This window comes from Orcinus orca, chromosome 9, assembly GCF_937001465.1.
Source record: "Orcinus orca chromosome 9, mOrcOrc1.1, whole genome shotgun sequence".
Lineage (NCBI taxonomy): Eukaryota > Metazoa > Chordata > Mammalia > Artiodactyla > Delphinidae > Orcinus > Orcinus orca.
The window spans coordinates 71,932,124-71,942,956 of NC_064567.1; the positions used below are offsets into that span (position 1 = coordinate 71,932,124).

The 10,833-nt window shown below is 37.0% G+C and overlaps 1 long non-coding RNA gene across 1 annotated transcript in view; it reads left to right on the forward strand.

The window, feature by feature from the left end:
• Positions 1-10,833, forward strand: part of LOC125965339 (uncharacterized) — a 702,471-nt gene that overhangs the window by 43,922 nt on the left and 647,716 nt on the right. The window lies entirely within an intron of this gene.

Sequence of the window (10,833 nt, forward strand, 5' to 3'; positions counted from 1 at the left end):
CACCCTCATCAAATAACTTGGGGCCCCCAGAGACTACGAAGTCTAGGCCTTGAGGTACAACATCATGTGGTAAATAGGATATGCAGACTGAAATTAACAAAATAAAAATTATTTTAAATAATATATATTTACATAAGTTAAATGTAAAACTCTTCAGTTTTATTGGGATTATAAATATAATTCTAAGAAAAATTGACAGAAACTCCTCTGTTGTGGTTTGTAGAACCATACTGATCTCTATTGGAGATTAGAGCTGTCACTTTTATGATTTGAACTTTTTTGGTCTATAAACTCTATTTGGAAAAAACTTGAAGTCTACTTTAGAATGTAGGTGGAGGAGTCTTACTTATTACTCCAGTCTTCTTTCTTCTCTTTAAATCATAAGTGATGTTCTTATAGCCAGTGGAATAGATTGAGAAAGAAATATATGCATAGAAAATATATTTAAAAAATTTGTCTTGCTACATTAAAAAAAAAAAAAAAAGGAGTCCAAAAATAAAGTTGGTCGTAGTCTTTCTTTCTTGTCTTTTCTCTTTTTTTTTTTTGAGCTTTAGTCATATCTAGTCCACATCTGCCTCTGAAGTGTTCTTTGGACATTTTGGCGAGCAAGAAGTTTTCATCATTTGCTTTTTAAATGTGTTGGCAGTACAGGTTTTCCACATTTTGAAATAAATCAAACTTGTAGAGACAGTTAACAAAGGAACACAGATCTAGGCTGTTGTGCACATATTATTTCTCTCTCCCTGTCACATGTGGATTCGTAAAATATACAGTCTCCAACATTTGGCTGGATGAAAACAATACCTCTCTTGGCTTTTCTTTAATCTGCTGATACACACACAAAGGCACTTTGGCAGCCCTCTTTATGTTTTCATTTTTTTTCCTTGCACAGAGCAATAAAAAGTGTGCCAGCATCGCAAACCACAGCCTCCAGGGCAATGAAGGCAGATTCAAACAGTTGAATGGGAGGATGAACAAACTGTTCTGCCCCAGAACTGGCTCTAACTAATGAGTGATTTTAAAAATAAATAGCTTCGGGGCTTCCCTGGTGGCGCAGTGGTTGAGAGTCCGCCTGCCGATGCAGGGGATGCAGGTTTGTGCCCCGGTCCGGGAAGATCCCACATGCCGCGGAGCGGCTGGGCCCGTGAGCCATGGCCGTTGAGCCTGCGCGTCCGGAGCCTGTGCTCCGCAACGGGAGAGGCCACAACAGTAAGAGGCCCAAGTACCGCAAAAACAAAACAAAAAATAAATAATAAATAGCTTCTTTCCCATTTTAAAAATTTTATTATTTTTGAAAGGAAATGGATGAGCCGTGTATTTTATATAATAAAATACAAACTTCCAGTACTATAGTTTAATAGATTTATAAATGCCTCTCTCAATCCTCCCACCACTAAGACCCCTTGTGATGACACAGGCATATTACCTCTGGGTTATAAAAACAGAGCATACCTCTTCTCATAGCTGTATGTTCCCAACTTGACTGATTCAGTTAGCAAGAGCCTGAGCCTGCAATTTTCTGGTAGACTCAGATGCTAATAACATATGGATTAGAATGATTCTCCATGACTCTATAATGTTGCTACTTCTATCTCATGTCTTTTTCACTGAGAAGAAGATGCAGTTCTGTTAAAAACTTCATGGGGAAAGAAAAAGAAAAAAAATTTCACCATTTCAAAATGCTTATTAAGATGAAAATGTTTATTGGATACCATGTGGGGAAGTCACCCTTTGGAGTATCTGCCAGACAATAATGATCCCCCTTTTGGGAGGGCTTGTTCTTAAAAGCCCTCATAAATCCCTACAAATTCTCAGAAGTCTGGGAGCCAGGCAACCATGTTAGTACTACCAGGAGTAGTAGGACATCATCCCTAAAGTGGGCCAGATTCCTTCTTTTAGGAATTTGCCATTGGGACTGACAGCCAAGGAATCACTCTCCATATGGTTGGGACTGCAAAATGTAGGGATTGCCTATGAAAGATCAAGAGAAACTCTTGGTACTTTCCAGTAACTTCATCTAATCTTTCTTGAAGTCTTGTGGCATTCTTATCCTGGAATTTCAGTGGCACCCCTGAATTATTATAGCAGCTCTCGTTCATTCCCACTTTTCTTGAAGCTTATGTAAATTCTAGTAGTTTTCATTTGCTTGGGAAAAAATAATTATAAATTATAATATAGGATTATGAGGAAAGCAGTCAACATATTGTTTGTGAAATTCTTGTTTGCTCCAACAGAGCCTGTCAAGGTGGACAATGCTAATTTAATGGGACAAGACAGTGTGGCTCTAAAAAACAAAGCACAACAAAAAAGTTGTTATTATGGGCATGTAGCTCTAGAGAGTAAAGCCTGGAATATATGATATTAAAGTAGACTTTATAAGTGCTCTTCTTTCCTGAGGGTGGATTACTCAGACCCTTTTCTGCATTCAAAGTAGAATAGAACAAAGATTCTGCTCAGTGGATCTCCTGAACTAAAGTACACTTGGTTCCATGGCTGTCCACTGTATTTCCATAATAATCCAGCCTTAAAGTGGCCAGAGATTACAAAGAGAGAAATTAGAGTGTAATTTTTTCATTCATTCAACAAATATGTATTGGATTCCTACCAGGTGACCAGCAAAATACTAGTACTCAGAATTCAGAGGCAGTCTGAGACAACCATGGTTTTGCTCTCTTGGAGGGAGATAGGTAACGTTCCTGCTCTCATGGAAAAGGAGAGAGAAAGGAGAAGGAGGGGACTTCCTGGTTTATAGACTACATAAATCCAAGAAGACAGTTATGGCTTCAGATTGACTGGCTGTAGGAACTGAAAGAACATAATCACTTCTCTCCATCTCTCTGGCTCTGTGTTTTCCTGATTCTCAATAGGCTTATTCCACGTGACAGTCAAAATAGTCACCATCACCTTCAGATCCTACTAACAGCTAGTTATCTAGTTAGGTCTTCCAAGAAAAAGACACCTAAATATAATTGAATATGCAAGGATTTTGTTAGGAAAAATGCCTGTGAGAGAAAATGAGGAGGGAACTGGGGAAGACAGGGTAAGCTGTCAGGCCACAATGTAACTCTGAGCCAAAAGGAAAGAGACAGGGACGGATGGTTAGGCAGAAGGGTTCTAGGTTGCTGTGTAATCTAAAGAGGGTTCAGGGAAGGGCCACTGGGTTGTTTTCAAGTCAAAGTTGGTTGTAGGAGAAGTCAGTGTCTCCAGGGAATGAGCCTGCCTTCATATGCACGTCACAAGCTACCGTTGGCTGAGAGCAGCAGTAGAGAGCACAGCCTTGATGCATGTGTGATGGATTTGGATTTCACAGTGAAGCAGTAAGGGCACATAGCTAATTAAGCTTCCTGTTCAGGAGGTCTGTAAGGTATATTTCCATGGAGGTTGAATGATCCCGGAGATAAGAACACAGCCTTCTCTCCTACAGGATCAAAATTAGTACTCCCAAATCTCCCCTGCTGTTTGCATAATCACATCATTATTTCAGAGCCCATGATTCATGGGATGGGGTCAGATGGGGCCCCAGTACTGGGTCCCATGATTTCACAGCCCTCTGTGAATCCATGTAGAGGTGAGGTGGTTTCTAAAAAGGTGGAAAATGCTAATTTAATAGGACTGCTAGAAAAATTAGCGTATATCCACTAGTATGTGTGAGTGCATATATGTATATAAATGTGTGTAATGCACCAAGATGTTAGCATTTTGACATGCATTAGTTTTAAAGTAAGAAAAAAAACATTAAGAGTAAGCACTTTGTTTTCTAAAGATAAATCCATTAAATAAAAAGAATCAGTGATTAGTTTCATATTAAAGTTGAAACCGTGGATTCTATTATTGAGTATATAATATATACTTGCATAAATTGTATCAATCTGTAATGATACATAGTATACATTAAATTAGAAGATAATAATTGACCTTATCTTTTGGGATGAGCTGGTAGCAGAAGACAGTTTTCCACAAGTCTCTTGCATTTCTGCGCATCTTGTGAACAAGTGGCACTCACAGCTTTTGCTCCAGACTAGCTTTTCAAGGATGTTTAAATAGCTAAAGCCTTAGAAAATAAAAAGTGTCTCCCTCAACAGCAAAGGCCAGGTTTGTTTATCGTCCAGTGTAATAAAGATAACATCTCCCACTGCAGCAAAAGTTGGGCAGGTTTGCTTGCAACCCTTATAAATGACTAGTCACTAAGCATAGCATTTCTTAGCTGTGACACAAGCTTTCTTCACATACAGCATCCAAATAGGGCCCTCAGCACTGTCCCCAGGGGACTTGCTGGGCAAGGGGAACTGACACAAGAAGCTCATGCAGCTTTTTAAAAAAATTTTATTCTTGTTATTGAAGTATAGTTGATTTACAATGTTGTGTCAATTTCTGCTGTACAGCAAAGTGATTCAGTTACACATATATACATATTTCTTTTTTATATATCCTTTTCTATTATGGTGTATCATAGGATACTGAATATATATATATAGTTCTCTGTGCTGTACAGTAGGACCTTGTCGTTTATCCATTCCATATATAATATTATGCTTCTTGATGTGCCATGAGTAATAAAATCCCTGTGTCTCTGACGTCTTATGTCAGCATCCATGAGACTGTGGCAGACTAACTTGTTAGCTTGCAAATAGGTTAAAATCTCAGACTCTTTATAGTTCTTAATAGATGCAAGTAAGTAGATGAGATTTCAAGTACATAAACTATTTACAAAGACAGCATTATCAGTGTCATTCAGGACGTTATAACTGAAAGGAACCTATAGATCATCTAGCTCTCAATTCAGTGTTCCTATTTTACAGGTAAAGGACCACACCCTAGGGAAGTAAGTGAAATTGTTCAAAGTAACAAATAGATAAGAATCAGGAACTGATTCAGGTTCAAGTTTGCTTTACTCAACCCTCATGAGGTTAAAACACTGTCATTTAATATGCAAAGGTTATTTAAAAGCAATGAATAAAAAGTGGGCATAAATATCTTAGAACATGAGGTATTGAAATATTTTTATATAATCATTCATTTTGGAGGATTAGTATTCTTTCAGGCTTCCTTGCACATATGCATGAATACTCACACAAAATATGTTTTTTGATATAAGAATCTTCCTTAATTGGTGATCTGGGCTACAGACAACCAAATCTGAAAGACATTAGACTGTAACAAAATATGGTGGGACGAAGGATTAGCAGGGACTTCTTTCATGTATTAGACACATGGTGTTTAAATTTCTTTCCTTTCCTGATCATAATCTCATAAATTTGTAGATCATTATATTTACTAATACATTCTAATTTTAAATTCTAAATTATGGTCCTTTTTAATGGATGTATTACCTTGTATCTCTGTTTACTAAGGCAAGCATTGGCATTTCATTTGTCCTGGTTTCTCCTTGAGTCAACAAGTACCAGAGCATTTTCTAATTATGTCCAATAAATGTGGAACTAATTACTTAAAACTGCTGAGACTGCAGCTTATTTGCTATTGAAATCCTGGTTGCACATATATATATTTGCTGATTTTGCTTCTATTCTTAATTACTGCATTTTGTAATTTACTAAATTTTTGCCTTACAGAAACTTGCAAATAAGTTCAGGGCAAGTTACCAAATTAACATAAGTAGGAACAAGTTTATCAGTCTAATGTCTGAGGAAAGGCAACTGGGCTTTAAGATGATCCAGTGTACTAAATATTTATTTGAAAGAAGTAGACAAAACAATACCAAGAAGTTATTTACTGTTGCCAAGGCAAAGGTCTGAGAGAGAAAACAGTTTAGACCAAATATCTGAGCTTTTTTTTTTTAGTGTTATTTTTATTTTATTTAAAAACATTTTAGAGATAAAATTCACATAACTAAATTCATCACTTAAAAATAAGTTTTTTTGTATGTTCAGATTTTGTGTAACCATGACCTGGTCTAGAACATTTCTATCACCCCAAAAAAGAAATTTTGCACCCATTAGCTATCAGTCCCAATTCCTTCCTCTTCCCACTCCCTGGCAACCACTAAGTTGCTTTTCTGTCTCTATGGATTTGCCTATTGGGAACATTTTGTGTAAATGGAACCATAAAACATGTAGTCTTTTGTGTCTGGCTTCTTTCTCTTAGCATGTTTTTAAGGTTCATCCATGTTGTAGCATGAATCAGTACATCATTCCTTTCCATGGCTGAGTAGTATTTCATTGTATGCATACACAGCTCATCAGTCCATAGACGTTTGGGTGGTCTCCACTTTTTGGCTATTGTGAACGTTGCTATTAGCATTCACGTACATTTTTTGTATGGACATATGTTTTCACTTTTCTTGGGTATGCAATATCTAAGAGTGGAATTGCTGGGACTTATGGTAACTATGTTTAACTTTTTGAGGAGCTCTGGCTACACCATTTTACATTCCCATCGGTAAAATTTCTCCACATTCTCACCAACACTTACTTTTGCTAAAAAAAATTTTAACTGAAGTATAGTAGATTTACAATGTTGGGTTAGCTTCTGGTGTACAGCAAAGTGATTCAGATATATATATATATATATATATATATATATATATATATATATATTCAGATAGATATATTTTTACATATTCTTTCCCATTATAGTTTAAGATATTGAATATAGTTCCCTGTGCTATACAGTAGGACCTTGTTTATTTAATATAGTAGTTTGTATCTGCTAATCCCAAACTCCTAATTTATCCCTCCCCTCCTTCCCCTTTGGTAACCATGTTTGTTTTCTATGTCTATAAGTCTGTTTCTGCTTTGTAAATAATTTCATTTGTATTGTATTTTAGATTCCACATATAAGTGATATCTTATGATGTGTTTTCCTCTGACTTACTTCACTTATGATAATCTCTAAGTCCTTCCATGTTGATGCAAATGGCATTATTGCATTCTTTTTATTGCTGAGTAGTATCCCATTATGTATATGTACCACATCTTCTTTATCCATTCATCTATCGATGGATACTTAGGTTGCTTCCATGCCTTGGCTATTGTAAATAGTGCTGCAGTGAACACTGGGGTGCATGTATCTTTTTGAATTATGGTTTTCTCCAGATATATGCCCAAGAATGGGATTGCTGGATCATATGGTAGTTCTATTTTTAGTTTTTTATGGAACCTCCATACTGTTCTCCATAGTGGCTGTATCAATTTACATTCCCACCAACAGTGTAGGAGGGTTCCCTTCTCTCCACACCCTCTCCAGCATTTATTATTTGTAAACTTTTTAACGATGGCCATTCTGACCTTTGTGAGGTGATACTTCACTGTGGTTTTCATTTGCATTTCTCTAATAGTGATGTTGAGCATCTTTTCATGGGCCTGTTGGTCATCTGTATGTCTTCTTTGGAGAAATGTCTTTTAGGTCTTCTGCCCCATTTTTTGATCGCGTTGTTTGTTTTAGTGATTAAATTTATTTATTTATTTACAGCTGCATTGGGTCTTTGTTGCTGCTCACGGGCTTTCTCTAGTTACGGCAGCTGCATTGGGTCTTTGTTGCTGCTCCCGGGCTTTCTCTAGTTACAGCCTGTGGGCTTCTCATTGCAGTGGTTTCTCTTGTTGCAGAGCACAGGCTCTAGGCACTAGAGCTTCGGTAGGCTTCAGGCTTCGGTAGTTGCAGCACATGGGCTCAGCAGTTATGGCACATGGACCCTAGAGCATGTGGGCTTCAGCAGTTGCGGCATGTGTGCTCAGTAGTTGTGGTGCGTGGGCTTCAGTAGTTGTGGCACACGGGCTTAGCTGCTCCGCGGCATGTAGGATCTTCCTGGACCAGGATCGAACCTGTGTCCCCTGCATTGGCAGGCAGATTCTTAACCACTGTGCCACCAGGGAAGTCCCTGTTTGGTTTTTTTTTATGTTGAGCTGTATGAGCTCTTTGTATAGATTGGAAATTAGTCCCTTGTCAGTCACATCATTTGCAAATATTTCCTCGCAGTCCGTCAGTTGTCTTTTTTATGTTTTCCTTTGCTGTGCGAAAAGCTTATAAGTTTGATTGGGTCCCATTTGTTTATTTTTGATTTCTATTGCCTTCGGATACTGACCTAAGAAAACATTGCTACAATTTATGTCAGAGAATGTTTTGCCAATGTTGTCATCTAGTGTCAAGTCTTATATTTGAGTCTTTAAACCATTTTGACTTTACTTTTGTGTAGGAGTGAGGGAGTATTTTAACTTCATTGACATACAGCTGTCCAGCTTTCCCAAACACTGATTGCTGAAGAGACAATCTTTTCTCCATTGTATATTCTTGCCCACTTTATCTTAGATTAGGTGACCATAGGTGTGTGATTTTATTTCTGGGCTCTCTAATCTTTCCATTGATCCATATGTCTGTTTCTGTGCCAACATCATGCTCTTTTGATTACTGTAGCTTTGTAGTATGTCTGAAGTTTGGAGGGTTATGCATCCAGCTTTGTTCTTTTTCCTCAGGATTGCTTTGGCAATCCTGGGTCTTTTATGGGTCCATACAAATTTTAGGGTTATTCTAGTTTTGTGAAAAATGTCATGGGTAATTTGATAAGGATCACATTAAGTTTGTAGATTGCTTTGGGTAGCATGGCCGTTTTAACAACATTAATTCTTCCAATCCAAGAGCATGAGATATTCTTGCCATTTCTTTAAATGACCTAAAATTTCCTTTATCAGTGTTTTATAGTTCTCAGCATATATGTCTTTCACCTCCTTGGTCAGGTTTGTTCTAAAGTTTTTTATTTTCTTGATGCAATTTTGAGATTAAAAAAAAAAAATTTTCCCTGACATTTCATCATTAGTGTAAAAAAAAGGCAACAGATTTCTGTATGTTATTCTTGTATCCTGCTACTTTGCTGAATTTATCAGTTTTAGTAGTTTTTGTGTGGAGTGTAGAATTTTCTACATAGTGTATCATTTCATCTGCATATAATGACAATTTTACCTCTTCCCTTCCTATTTGGATACCTTTCATTTCTTTTCCTTGTCTGATTGCTATAGCTAGGACTTCCAATACTATGCTGAAAAGTGGTGAGACTGGGCATCCTTGTCTTGTTCCAGATTTTAGTGGGATGGCTTTCAGCTTTTCACTGTGTGTATTACGCTGGCTGTTTGTAATAAATACGTTTTATGATGTTGAGAGGTGTTCCCTCTCTACCCACTTTGATAAGTTTTTAACATGATGGATGTTGAATTTTATCGAACGCTTTTCTTACATCTATTGATATCATCACATGGTTTTTATCTTTTCTTTTGTTGATGTTTTCTTTTGTATCACATTGATTGACTTGTGTATGTTGAACCATTCCTTATGACCCTGGGATGAATCCAACTTGACTGTGGTTTATGATTTTTTTTTTTTTTTTTGCGGTACGCAAGCCTCTCACCGTTGTGGCCTCTCCCTTTGCGGAGCACAGGCTCTGGATGCGCAGGCCCAGTGGCCACGACTCATGTGCCCAGCCGCTCCGTGGCATGTGGGATCTTCCCGTATCAGGGCATGAACCCATATCCCCTGCATTGGCAGGTGGACACTCAACCACTGCACCACCAGGGAAGCCCTATAGTGTCCTTTATCTTTCTTTGTAGCCTTTGTTTTAAAGTCTATTTTGTCTGATATGATTGTTGCTACCACTGCTTTCATTTCCATTTGCATGAAGTATCTTTTTCCATCCCCTCTCTTTCAGTTTGTGTGTGTCCTTTGCCCTAATGTGGGTCTCTTGTAGGCAGCATATTGTATGCTCTTTTATCATCTAATCTGCCACTCTGTCTTTTGCTTGGAGCATTTACTCTATTGACATTTAAGGTAGTTATTTATAGACATGAATTTATTGCCATTTTAAACCTAGTTTTCCAGTTGATTTTGTATTTCTTCTTTCTTCCTTTTTGTTTTTCCTTTTGTGGTTTGATGGCTTTTTTTTAATATTATGCCTGAGTTCTCTCCTTTTTGGTTTTTGTGAATCTACTGTATGTTTTTGATCTGTGGTTACCCAGCTTTTCATGTATGCTAACCCATTACTATATCTTCTTGCTTTAGACTTGTAATCATATAGGATCAAACACATTCTAAAAAATACCCCAAAAAACTACATTGTCTTACTCCCCTTCCCCATATTTTACGATTTTTCTGTCCTCTTTACATTTTTGTTTATCCTTTTGCTATTCATTGTATTTTCACTTTCACAAATTCTGATTTTTAAAAAAATCTATGTACTGTCTTAAGTAATTTACAATTGTGATTTCTTTCCTGTATATTTTTGCTTCTTTTTGCTTCTTTTCTGTTTAGAGAAGACCTTTCAATATTTCTTTCAGGATAAGTTTAGTATTGCTTTATTTTTAAAAATTTGCTTGTCTGAGAAATTCTTTATCTCTATTTTAAATTATAATCTTGCTGAGTGGAGTATCCTAGATGGCAGGTTTTTCCTTTTCAGGACTTTGAATGTATCTTGAGACTCCCTTCTGACTTGCAATGTTTCTGTAGAGAAACTAGCTGATAGCCTTAAGGTGGTTCCCTTTTAACTAGCTCTTTTTCTCTTGCTGCCTTTAGAATCTTCTTTAACTTTTGCCATTTTAATTATATGTCTTGGTGTAGGTCTGTTTGGGTTCATCTTGTTTGAGACCCTCTGTGCTTCCTGTACCTGGGTATCTCTTTAACTGTGAGAAGTTTTCAGCTAATTTCTTCAAATACATTTTCCATTCCTGTTTCTCTTCCTTCTCCTTCTGGCATGCCAATTATGTGTAGATTGGCCGACTTTATATTATCCCACAGACCTCATATATTGCTTTCATTTTTTTTTATTTGTCTGCTGTTCTGATTGATTTCCATTATTATATCTTTTAGATCACGTATTAATTCTTCTGCATTATTTAG